Source organism: Wyeomyia smithii, chromosome 3, assembly GCF_029784165.1.
Source record: "Wyeomyia smithii strain HCP4-BCI-WySm-NY-G18 chromosome 3, ASM2978416v1, whole genome shotgun sequence".
NCBI classification, from domain to species: Eukaryota; Metazoa; Arthropoda; class Insecta; order Diptera; family Culicidae; genus Wyeomyia; species Wyeomyia smithii.
Genome location: NC_073696.1, coordinates 149,547,066 through 149,560,466, shown reverse-complemented (window position 1 = coordinate 149,560,466; position 13,401 = coordinate 149,547,066). Strand labels below are relative to the sequence as shown.

Here is a 13,401-nt window from a genome sequence, read left to right as displayed (position 1 = left end):
CGGTTCGTAAATCCTTGATTATATTATCCAAACCATTCTTTTCTAATTTTGGAAAAGTAATTAAAGTAAAAATAAAATGATTTTGTAGTGAAATGAACATAAGTTTAGCTTTATCTAATCAAAGGCCACGTGATTATAATCTTCCTCGTTTTGATTTCTTTCGCCCTGAGTGGTTCCTAAAGGAACAAAGAGAATACTTACAAGTTGACTGGCATTTACGTTTGCAACTTGAGAACCACAATTGATTCTAGCAATTTGCTCTTCGAGCAATATGGATACTTCGTCGTAGAGGTTATCGAATGTTTCATAGTGTTCGTCATGCGACTCACGATCATCGTCACTAACTAGCGTCATTATCAGATCATGTATAGCCTGATACTCTTTGTAAGCAGCTTCTAGCTTACGTGAATAAACCTTCACTTGTGCTTCAGTCAGAACAAGCGTATTGTCGTCGATCTGGCAAGTATTAAATATTTTCGTTACCTTACCTTTTGCAACGCCGCGGCGGTGGATGAGTGTGTTAAGCTTCTCCATGGTTTGCAACTTTTCCTTTAATTTTAACTTCTTTTTCTGGCGTTTACTAAGGGGAGTAGAGGATGACGAAGCTGATTGCCCAAGTGCGTTATCAGCTACGACAGGACTCTGCGGATGCACAGAAGCACTTCCGGACATACCACCTAAGACGCAAACTAGTTCAAAACCTTATGCTTGGAACGGGAATGGTACACAGCCAAGTCTGTGCTCACGGTTACTCAAGTTTTTGTGCCTTTTGCAATATTAGCAGATAAATTTTCACTGCACGATCTTCGATTTAAAAGCCATCGACTCTGTACACTTCAAGATGGCTACTTCATATTGTCCAATGGCTTCGCACTAGCACGTCCGTTCACTTATTTGGTGTCCAAATTTCACTGTTCTTTTAATAGTCTGTCGTTCATCGTTCTCGAGCGATTCATCACACACGCAGAACCACCGGAATACCAAATTTATTCCCGACATCCGGTTCGAAGGACCAATTATGTCGAGACAATGGACTGTACTCAAATCACTACGGGAACATTCCGGATGGTTCTATCACTTCACAGGATTTTCGGATGAAGAACTTCCAATTATTTCACTCAAACTTATATTACACTCTTCAAAAATTTAAACACGAATGAATCTATCTCTACTGCCACTGCCCTGTACTAATTTCTAGAACATTCGGAAACGGAAAACTAAAAAAACTATGAAGGAACGTATTCACCATCTGGAAAACTCGAGAAAATGCTCCAACAGGAAGCGGCTGTCAAACACGTTGAGCTGTCAAAATTTGCGTTTGCTTTAACGAGGGGTAAGCAAAACTGCAATTACATCGAGCTGAACCAATCGTTGAGAGTGAGACTCGCCACCAGAGATAGCTTTTTGTGAGCCTGCTGCTTCTAAGAACACGCTACGATATGAAGCGGTGATTTTTCCAGGAGGATCTTCCTCTTCATATCGGCCAGTCCTCAGGAGTGAGACTCGCTACTTGGGAATTACATTGCCATAGGTTTTTGTGGGCCTACTGCTTCTAAAGATATGCTACAACATGAAGCGGTGATTTTTCCCGAAGGATCTTCCCCTTCATATTGGCCAATCTTCAGGAGTGAGACTCGCCACATTTTCTGAAAATTGGGATATGTTAGATGGGCCTGCTGCTTTCGAAGTTATGTCGCAACATGAAGCGGTGATTTTTCCCGAAGGATCTTCCTCTTCATGTTGGCTAAACTTTGAGAGTGAGACTCGCCACTTCTTATGTGAAAATTTTCATGCTTGGAAATTGGATGATTTAGCTATCAGAGTTCGTCAAAAAAAAGAATACATTTTGCAGCCCCACCAACTGAATTTCTATCAACAACCGAAGATTTACTGCCAACTTTCCGAAGGCAAAACTATTTATTTAATCATAAAGTTTCTGTATACAATCACTAGCAAATGTGTTTGCTTGGATTAAAGAAATATAATTATTAACCTTCCATTCCTGTCCATTCATCGGTACCAACTCCTTTCACGCTATTCATTCATACGCATCATTCACACTGGAATTATGCTACAAGTTTTAAAATTCTAGGGCGCCCTAACGTAAGGGTTCTTATAATTAATTTTGTTACCGTCGCAACAACAATTTATTCTGCTCGAGACTTAAAAATAACGATGCGCACGCTCTAAAAGGGAAGCGTTCACAAAGCTGCACGAATTTTTCGTGTGGTTTGTTGACGTTTGTTAATTTTGACAACTGTCAGACGGTGTTCGTTATTCAGTGGCAGGAAAGCTGAGATGATCCCGTGGTAAGTATAACTCTTGCGCTAAATGTCTTTTTTTTTAGTTTTAGGTTTATCGGAAGCTGATCAGTGGAAATAAATTAAGCAATGTGATGTTGCTAAGCTTGAGTGTTTTATTTTAACCGGGTTTGAGGTGGGAAGCTGGCTAAATGCCTATGTTTTTGCCAGCTAAATCCTCAAGCTCACGACGAGGTCCCAATCTTGGCTTTTACCGTGCATGGGATATATTGACGGCCATATTTGGCATTATAATGCTCCACAGCATTCGAATGCTTCATATTTTTATGATACACTCGTTGCCCAATCGTGAAGGGCTTCGCAAACTTCCTACTCCTGAGGTTGTATTGCTCGCGTGTGTTTTCGTGGGATTTAGCTATGTTTTTCCGGACCATTTCGTAAATTTGGCCAAAAGTTTGTTTACGTTTTTCTTCCTTTTCTTCTGCGGAAAGCTGTTCGTGTTTTTCGAGGCTGTGATCTGAACCACACTCGGAAAGTTCGTGACCGTGAATAATGAAAAACGGCGTGAGACCGGTCGCCGAGTGAACCGTCGTGTTAATCATAAGTTCGATTTCAGGAACTTTAGTGTCCCAAGAACGCTGATCATCCTTTACATACGATCGAATCGCAGTGTTAATGGTGCGATTAACTCGTTCAACAGGATTCGCCTGTGAGTGATATCGGGAGTTCAGCCAGTGTTTTATTTTGAAACGATCAACCAGTGCTTTAAACTCTTTCGAGGTGAACGTCGTACCATTATCGGAAATAATTATTTCTGGCACGGAGTTTCGATAGAACCACTGATCTTTCAAATGCTACACATGACTGAACTGTCCAATTTTCTCACAGGCTGAATCATAACCTATTTTGAGAAATAAGCCGAGATTACCAACATATGCTGATTTTCTTTTCGGCTGCGTGGGAGCGGGCCGACGAAGTCGATAGAAATTATTTGCCAAGGGCTTTTTGCACAGCGCATTTGTCCCATTTCAGGTGTTACCGTGACAAATGGTGGCTTTATTTCCTTGCATGTTTGGCAAGTTTTTATGTACGCACGAATATCGGCTCTCATTTTAGGCCAATAATAGCGTTTTTGGATTCGAGCTAGGGTTTTATCAAAGCCTATGTGCATGTTTTCATGATTTAGTTGAATAATGTTGGGAATTTCATCGGGATGTGGAACGAGCTTCCACTCAAAACGACAGTCGTACGGTTCATCGTTAGCGGTTATGAATTTGTATAATATTTCATTTTCCACCTTGAAATCCGCGTACTTATCTGGTTGTTTGGAAACTTTTTGCTTCAAAGAATCGTACCAGCAAAAAGTAGTGGACGATTGGACCATTGCAACACTACGTGATAGTGCATCAGGAACCACATTATCTTTTCCTTTACGATGCACAACCGTCATGTCATACTGTTGCAGGTCCAAGCTCCACCTGCTAAACCTCGATCCCACCTTCCATTTAGTGTTCAATATATGAGTCAACGCGGAAGGATCGGTGATAAGTGTAAAGTGATACCCTTCAATATATCCGCGAAACGCGTCTATCGCGAGTATCGCCGCAAGCGCTTCTTTTTCGGCCGCGTGATAATTACGTTGTGGTGTAGTTAGTTTGTGTGAAAAATATGCGATAACTTTTTCGCCGTCTTGCTGTTGGGTAAGTATTCCAGCTACAGCTACATCACTAGCATCGGTTTGTATTGTAAATTCTTTCTGAAAGTCGGGACTGCTCAATATCGGAGCAGATATGAGAAGCTCTTTAATAGCATAAAATGCTTTTTCAGCTTCATCATTCCATTTGATTATTTTGCTCGATGATTTTAATAAATCTGTTAAAGCTGCGGTTGTACCGCTAAAGTCGGGTATAAATCTTCGGTAATAGTTAGCCATCCCTAGGAACCTTCTAAGTTTGGTGATGGTATTGGGTCTCTCGTATTCTACTATCGGTTTTATCGTGTCAAGATTAGTACGAAGACCCTCCGTACTTAGAAGATACCCTAGGAATGGAACTTCCGCAACTCCGAACTTAGATTTCTCTAAATTTATGCAGAGATTCGCTTCGGCAAGACGACGAGCAACCTCGCGTAAAAGTTGCACGTGGTGCTCAAACGTCTCAGTGACTATAATAATGTCGTCAAGATATACGAAGACGAAAGGTTCCAGCGCCCCATGACCCAGGACTTTATCCATAAGCCTGGCCAATGTAGCTGGGCTGTTCATTAATCCGAAAGGCATGCGGGTATACTGAAAGAGCCCCTTGCCTTGAACGCTAAAAGCTGTATATTTTCGGGAAGACTTTTCCAGCGGCACTTGCAAAAATGCTTCGGACAAGTCTATAGTCGAGAGGTATCTGGCCTTAGGAAGCTGGCCCAAAATTCGACAAGGGTGAGGTAGGGGATACGCATCGCGTACGGTGCGATCATTGATTTTTCGTGCATCGAGGCACAAGCGAACTTTGTTAGGTTTTATAACTGGTACACAGTTGAGGGACCAATCAAAATAACTGCGTTCAATTATCCCTGCCTTTAGTAGTTGTTACATCTTACCTAATGGGTTTATTTGTGCCGCGTCAAATAAAACACTACTTCACGTTAAATTGTAATATTTATTGTGAAGACAACTCAACCGCTCAGTCGTAGTGCTTACAATCTACTGCCCTGACTCTACTAAACCCTCTCTCGTCTTGATCATATCCTCTCTCCCTTTCTAAGGTCTCTGCCATTGTATAACAGCAAAGCTCAACTCTACATCTCTCCTCTACTCCGAGGATGATTCCAAATAAAACTTTTCGACAGCCCAAACTACAGCAAGGGCTTCGCGCTGGGTTTGTGGGTAGATACGTTCTGTTGGAGTTAGTCCCTTAGAAGCAAAACATATGATTCTCGGAACACTAAATGAATCTCGCTGGACAAGGACCGCTCCTAAGCCCACCGCAGAAGCATCTATATAGAGTTCTGTCACATCTTTCGGGTCAAAATAGCCAAGTTTTCGGACGCCTTCCGACAATTCATTCCGTAAATCATCGAATGCCTCCTTTTGTTCGATTCCAAATTCCGAAACGTCTCCACGAATGTACTGTCGAAGAGGTTCCGATCTTGTTGACAAACGAGGGATAAAATGCCCTACAAAATTTACCAGGCCCAAAAAACTTCGGACCTCCTCTCTTGTTTCAGGAACCCTGAAGTTTTTAATTGCTGCCACTTTATCATCTGAAGGGCTTATACCCGAAGAACTGACCTTAAATCCTAGAATCTCGAGTTCCTTCACCCGGAAGAGACATTTTTTTTCGTTAAGTTTTGTATTATTCTGTTGGAGTATCGTTAGAACCTGATTGAGTCGTTTGTCATGCTCCTCGAGTGTACCTGCAGCGATAACTATATCATCAATATAGACTACAACTCCTTCCACGTCCGCAAGCATTTCAGTCATGACACGCTGGAAAATTTCAGGTGCACAGTTGATTCCAAACATTAACCGTTTGAAACGCATGAGTCCTCCTTCCGTCATAAAAGTTGTAATGCTGCGTGAATCTGGATTCAGCTCAATGTGATGATATGCTGATGTAATATCCAACTTTGAAAAGTAAGTCGCACCTCTCAACTTGTTTAACAATGTCTCAATAACTGGAAGCGGATAATGCTCACGATGGATAGCTTGATTCGGATACCGCATATTAATGCAAAGACGAATAGCATCTTTCCCTTTTGGTACAACTACCATAGGGGATATCCATTCCGCCGGTCCCTTCACGTGCTCAATAACATCCAATCTCAACATTTCACAAATTTTCTTGTCAACCTTTTGGGCGTGAATTATCCGGGAATGAAAAGAGCCATCGAAATTCCGCATTTAATAATAATCGACAGAATTCCACGGCCAAAAACAGACCTAGCCAAACCGGTTCGCTTTCAAAGCATTCTCGTGTTTAAGATTGTAATGTCAACCTCGAAACCGGAACGATAGTGCCAATCCCAATCCGTTCGCAAATTTCCTCTCGTCCCGGCTGCGGGCGGTTCGCGGGTAGGTTTCCGACAATAGGCATTAAAATGTCAATGAACGAAGCCTCGGAATACCGTGCGACTGCAGGTGAGTTTGATTAATGTGCCTTTCATATGGAAATTTGCTTGGCGGTGTGCAACTAAGACAGTGTCTGCCAAAGGTCAGTTCGCACGTTATAGTGCGAAGCAGGGTAGAATCATAGCAATTAAATCTATCCGGAATACTTGACTTACGATCCCAAATTGCCACTTGCTGGATATATTTCGTTGATCAAAAAACCATTGAAATTGTAAATTATATTCACCAACTAAATATTACGCTTAGCATACAATCCGGTAACACTGTTTTTTTCTCGAACGTCGAAAATTGTCTCAACTCTGCGATGACGGAATGCTGGCGCCTATCGTTAATAATGATGGTGATGATGATGAAATCATTACCAAGGAATTCCAATGAAATTCAATCCTGAACCGGGTAGAGCCCGCAAATGCCGGATATTTGTGGAAGACAATACGACACGCGTTAAACTGATCTCCGAGCAGGGATTTTGAAGCATCATCGTCGCTGATACTACAAGCTGACGTGTGCCGTGCGAACGAGAAACACCCAACAGTTTAGCTGACCGTACCGTCCAAATCGGGAAGCGAAATCGACCATGTGAGTAAGCTGTGAGGCCAATGCTCCTGTTCGCATTGGTTAATGGTATCCTGAGCGCTTGTGGCTTAAGCATTGCCGTAGCAAGTAAATATTTTTAAGATTAAATTCTGAAAGAAACGTTTGACGGAAGCACTTATCCCCCCACCCGAAACGCCACTGATCACTGCTGCACAATGACGATCATTCACGGAGCGGTAGAAGTCGCGTGCCAATCAATATTTAGGCACTATAATGACCTCACTTCTTTGTGTGTCCGTATGTCGAGCAATTTGGTGATTGATTGAGTTCTTCTGATCACCGCGTGAGTATTTAACGAAGTTGACAGCGGGAAAAAAATTAATTAACTCCATCTGGTTGAACTCTGGTAAAATCGTTTACCTACCACTTATGTGTGTTATATTCAGGCAGTATATTTTTTGACAGTTAACATGACACTAATCATAGTAAAAACTTACCGGTATCTGGACGAACGTTCCGTTACTAACTTGAGGATACGCAAATAATGGCACGACAGGAACTGTTCCATTCTTAAGAAATATTGGACCCTGGATTGGGGTTACCGTTGGCATACGAGAATTTTTACGATTGTCTGAAAAAAAAAGAAATACAGACTGATTATTGTTACCTAGTGTGAAAAATCAGACGGACAGTGAATGATTCAGCACGGCCTCATCAATCCTATGGAAAACCAGACGCGATAGAACTGTTGTTTAATTGTTTTCGTCGCGACTCGAGCAATTAGTATAATCAATGGATGTTCGATCACAACTGTGAGCGTTCAACTTCGGTTATTAACATGTATATCTACTTTGAAAATATAATTCACTGTTCAAAGCTCGGAGAACTGCACACAAAGCAGCAGAGCAGATTTGTGCTTCCTTCTCTGCTTTTTTCAGTTGCACGTTGTTCTAGAGAAAACAGGTGCGTTCAGCATCTTTTGATCAACGCATCCATCACATAAGCAAGCAAAACTAGGTTGCATCAAGAAGTGGCTGATACTCTATACAGTGTGTTAACCCTTAAATGCGCAATGTTGTTTTAAAACAACACTACTAAAAACATTTTGGCGCAGCCGATAGGATCCAAAGCAGACCTAATGTAATAGTTTACTGGAAAAGATATCGAGCATACTAGTGCAATACCTTCAAGATGGCGGTGGTGTCGGCATCACTGTGTTCCAACTATTTTTTTTCTTCATAGGAGGGATTGGTTGCTCCAAGTGCCGTCTGCAAAAGAGAGCACCATCATACACAAAAAAAAAATCACCAGCCCAATCGTTTGATTGTAGGGCAAGATAGAAATGATTGCTCTGTAGCGCTTTAAGTAAGCGAGTCCGGACGCACACTACAACAAACATTCGCCAGTCCAAACGTTTGATTGCAGGGCAACGTAGAGAGAGAAATGTAATGTAGTATTCAAGAAGAACCAGAACAGAATCACACAACTACTGACACGCCAGTCCAATCGTTCGATTGTAGGGCAAGAGAGAAATCACTGCTCTGTAGCGCTTCAAGTAAGCGAGTCCAGATGCACACTACACAAAGATTCACCAGTCCAAGTATGTATTCGAATGAACCAGAACGGACTCACACAACTACTGACACGCCAGTCCAATCGTTCGATTGTAGGGCAAGAGAGAAGTCACTGCTCTGTAGCGCTTCAAGTAAGCGAGGCCAGATGCACACTATCAAACAAAACCAAAAAAAAAAAATATATATTCGATTGAAGTGTAAGAAGAGGAATAGCTATTTCATAACACTTCATGCCAGTGAATTCAGAGAGTTGCCAGAGTTGGCTCAGTCCAAACGTTCGATGGACCCGTGAGAAGGAAAATTGCTCTGCAGTGCCTAATACCAGCGAGTCCGCATGCATACTGCTACAGCTGTTCAAGTCCAATCATTCGAATGTATGTTTGCGATAAAACTGTAGTTTGCTTCACTGCAATAGTGGTTGCCAAACCCATATTCCAAAGTTTCAAATATGAGAGAATTGCTATGTTATGTTATGGGAGACATTATTAGAACAATCATTCGATTCGTTTTTTTTCGACTGGTAGAGATTTTTTTTTATCCATAATTTTTTTTTTCTAAATTTTCTGTTATTATTACGTTTCCAGATGGACGTTACAGCAAAACAGCAATGGGGTTCGATAGAACCATTCAATGATGCAGTAGATAAACAGGATTTACGCCGTGAATGGGAGGAATGGAGAAGATCTTTTGAGTTATTTTTGGAGCTGAAGCATGTTGAAACCCAGCGTGAAAAACTGGTCCTTCTGCTGTCGCAAGGAGGCAGGGGCCTGCAGAGGATTTATCACAATGTTGGAAAAGCGGCGGACGAGGTCTATCCCGAACCTGTCAAGTTACCGCTCATGCCCCCAGAGGTACCGGAGTACGATAATGCCATCAAACGGTTAAATAAATTCTTCATTGGTAAAAGAAACGAACGAGTCGAGCTCGAAGTATTTCGGTCACTGGAACAACGCAGCGATGAACCTTTCAATCATTTTGTATTAAGGTTGAGGACGCAAGCAGCACGTTGCGATTTCCTTGATCGAGAAGAGCGAGAAATACTTCAGCAAATTACGATGGGAGCAAAGGATGAACGTGTAAGGGACAAAGGTTTGGAAAGCAAAATGGATCTGGATGACCTAACCAATTATGCTATAAATCGTGAAATCTTAAGGAAACAAAAAGAAAAACAGAAGGTATATAGCGAAACAACGGTGGCAACTATACGTCAATCCTGGAAGACAGAAGAGAGGGCGAGCTTACCCGGAAACAGATCCAGAACGTTCAGAGGAAGGACACACGAGGGCGAGCGCCGTGGCGATTTTCAATGCGTGCGTTGTGGTTTATCTGGACACAAAAGTGACTCGCAGTATTGCCGCGCTCGTGCTGCGCGTTGTAATAATTGTGGACGAATTGGACACTTTGCACGGAAATGTCGAGCATCTCGTTACATACAGAAACCGTTTTCCATGGGACGGCAGGTTCACGATAACCAAAGCGGATCGAATGCTATTCAAGATCAAGATGAGGAGCTTCCGAAACGATCAAAATACGAAGAAATTGCGAAGGTATAATGTTTTCCGATGTATTGATTTAGTGTACTATGTTATTTTGTCTTGATTTTTTTTAATTTTTATTGGTCAGTTCACATAAACAAATTAATAAAAAGTTTCGTAGAGGACATTGAAATGAACACTGTAAAAAAAATGAGAACGTTATTGTTTTTCTCTGCCTTTCCTCCCCCAGGTTTTAGAAAACACTTACCTAATGGGTTTATTTGTGCCGCGTCAAATAAAACACTACTTCACGTTAAATTGTAATATTTATTGTGAAGACAACTCAACCGCTCAGTCGTAGTGCTTACAATCTACTGCCCTGACTCTACTAAACCCTCTCTCGTCTTGATCATATCCTCTCTCCCTTTCTAAGGTCTCTGCCATTGTATAACAGCAAAGCTCAACTCTACAGTAGTCTTTGCAACTCTTCGGCAACTAAAGCTTGGGTTTTTGGAGACATCACGTAGGGAAATTGTCTGACTGGGGATTTATTTTTCCACTCGTCCTGGATTTCAATCCTATGTTCGGCCAGAGAAGTTAATGATAACTGACCTTGGCGAGCGGGGAGAAAAGGCTTTTTAATTTCAGTTATTTCTTTTTCTTCCGTTTTGGTCAAAACGGTGGGTGGTTGCGGTTTAATCATGGTTTCGTCAGCAATCTCGATTGAGTTACAACTTTGCACGGTGGGGTGAATGTTGAATTTATTCCAAAAGCCCATTCCACACACGCAACTTATAGTTAAATCCGAAACTACTATTGTAGGAATAATTTTGATATTATTATTCACAGAAAAAGGTAAGTCTATCTGACCCAATATATTCAATTGCTCTCCATTGGCCGTTCGTAACACTATGGGTATGCGTAACGACTGTAATTTTTTTGAATTAAGTTTATAATAAAGTGAGCTGCTAATAATAGTTAAATTGCTTCCGCTGTCAAGTAATGCGCGGATTTTTATTCCATAAATTTTAACGGTAATATAGGGTCTGTTATCATTATCGATTGGGTAAGAAATCGAAATTACACTAGGGTCTTTAGCATAAAGTTCATCAGTGGCTGGTTTAAATATGGTAAGTATTTTTTTATTTTCAGGGCACGCGTTTAACGGTTTGAGTTCAGCAAACGGCGATTTTCGTTTGCTGATAATAAGTTTTTTATGCAGTATGGACAGTTGTTAGTTGGATAACCTCTGTAGCCACACTTTTCGCATACCACGCCTCTAGGCAGTCTGCATTGACTAATTTGATGACCATATTTGCCACAGTTATAGCAGTGGTGATTAGAAGGTGGGCAGTGAGTATCGATGAGATGTTCCAAAGTGAGTTGAGCTCTGGTTTGGCCTGAGTTAGGAATTGATTGTGAAGTTGGGTTTGATTGAGCGTGCGAAGTTTTCGCGGGGTTGTTTCTTACCGATTGTGGTTCGGTTTCTGAAGGTTTTCGGTTAGTTCGCTGGTTAGAATTTTTCTTATTCTTTGACTCAGAAGTGTCCAGTAAATGAACCGTTCTTTCGTCTCCGAAAACTTTGTTATAAGCGGGATACAATAAGGCATCGACTTTCTTTGCAGCTGAAATTAAGGTAGCTAAGTCCGTAATGCTGACGAAGGTTAACTGTTTTTTGTACTCTAGTCTCATACTTTGTTCCAATATTTTTAGTTTCTCGTACTCGCTGAGTTGCACACTCATGGTTCGAAAAAGCTTTTCCATCTCATAGTAAAACTCATGAAATGATTCGTTTTTGTTCTGATTACGGCGATAAATTTTCTTCTTTATAAGCGCATCTAAATCAGGATGCATAAACGTACGTTTTAGCTCCCACACTAGATGCTGCCAATTAAGAAGAAGCCCAGAAGTACGCGTTGTCATGTACCATTTGAGAGCTGCACCAGTGAAAAGGTGCACCGCTGTTTCAAACAGTTCCATTTCGCTGGTTTGTTCGGCCAACGCTAAAGCCTGTACTAATTCAAGGAAATCGTTCAGCTTCAAACCTTGATCTTCACCATCGTACTTTCTTATAGACCATTTCGAAACGGGTAAACTTCTCCTACTTTGATTTGTCTGTGGAACTTGATTGATTGGAGTTTGTATTGGGTTTGGAAATGGATTAAAGTTGGCTTGAGAGGTATTCGACTGAGAGACAGGGTTCACGTTGCCCATGCTCATGAAACTTATTCTTCCAGCTGTCGCTGAGAATGTTGGGTAGTTATGAGATGGCCAAGGTTGTGGCGGGTAATACAGATTAGCCGCGGGATAATTATGAAATCTGTTTGGAATACTCGTGATGGGAGCTGTACTCGTGATGGGAGCTGAGCTCGTGATGGGCGCTGTACTCGTGATGGGAGCTGAGACAGTAGCGTTAGCTTGAGGGTGAGTAGCTAACATCGGATTGCTGTGTACTGACACTGGGCACAAATCACCAGCATCAGTATCGAAAAGCGTTTGGTTGAGAGAACTGTCGCATGGGGACGACTAAAGTCTTGCGTATGAAACGGTTCCGTTTGGGAACAAATGTCTTTTCCAATGGCTTTTCGCGTAACCTCTCTTTCTAGTTCCTTGATGCGACGTTGTAAATCGCTAATCAGGTTTAGAATTCTGGGATTTATGTCTGGGTTATCTTCGTCAGTCGGGTTGATGTCGGCTAATGGTTCATCATCCCCCGAACCTTCAATTTGAACTTGGGTATCAACCTCACAAAGTTCTAAATAAAAACTGTTTAATCTAATAACACATCTACTAAGCAAAGAATTTAAAATTTCAATTACATCTTGTTCTTGAGCATGACGTACCAAATGATACAACTTATGAGCTAGATGCAAAAATCTGGATTTGCATTTCGCTTTCGTAAATTTATCTCCACTGATAACGAGATTAGAAATTTCCCGTAATTTCTCCTCACAGGATTCTACTTCTTGGTCTAGATCGACGTTAAGATCGGCATTAATAAACTTTTTATCTACTCTTTCAGTTTTTATATGTTCCCGAAGGCTTCGCCGCCTCCGGCTAAAAGAAGGGTCGTCATTAATAATAATGTTTCGTATTGAGAGCTCAAATAAAAGCTCGTCTTCTAGTAAGTGGTCCACGTGTATGTCATGGTACCACGCTAGAATTTTTCCCGCCATTGGGTTCAAGTTTTCCACTGCTTCATTCATGTTTAAATTTTCCCGAATCACTACAATATACTATCTCTATACTAAACGTTATGTTCTGTAGCACCTAGTAAACTATTTAAATATTTAATTTTTTTCACTTATTGGTTAGTTAATCACTGCGTTGTTGATAGAATTCAGTCACTGTTGGGTAATGCAAAAATCATACAATCATCTATTCTCATCATCCGAAATAATAGCTTAACACACGTGTTTCAAAGCATGCAATTC

The 13,401-nt window shown here is 41.3% G+C and overlaps 1 protein-coding gene across 1 annotated transcript in view; it reads left to right on the top strand.

Moving 5' to 3' along the window:
* The window catches only part of LOC129732473 (remodeling and spacing factor 1), a 505,162-nt gene that overhangs the window by 467,563 nt on the left and 24,198 nt on the right, over positions 1-13,401 (top strand). The window lies entirely within an intron of this gene.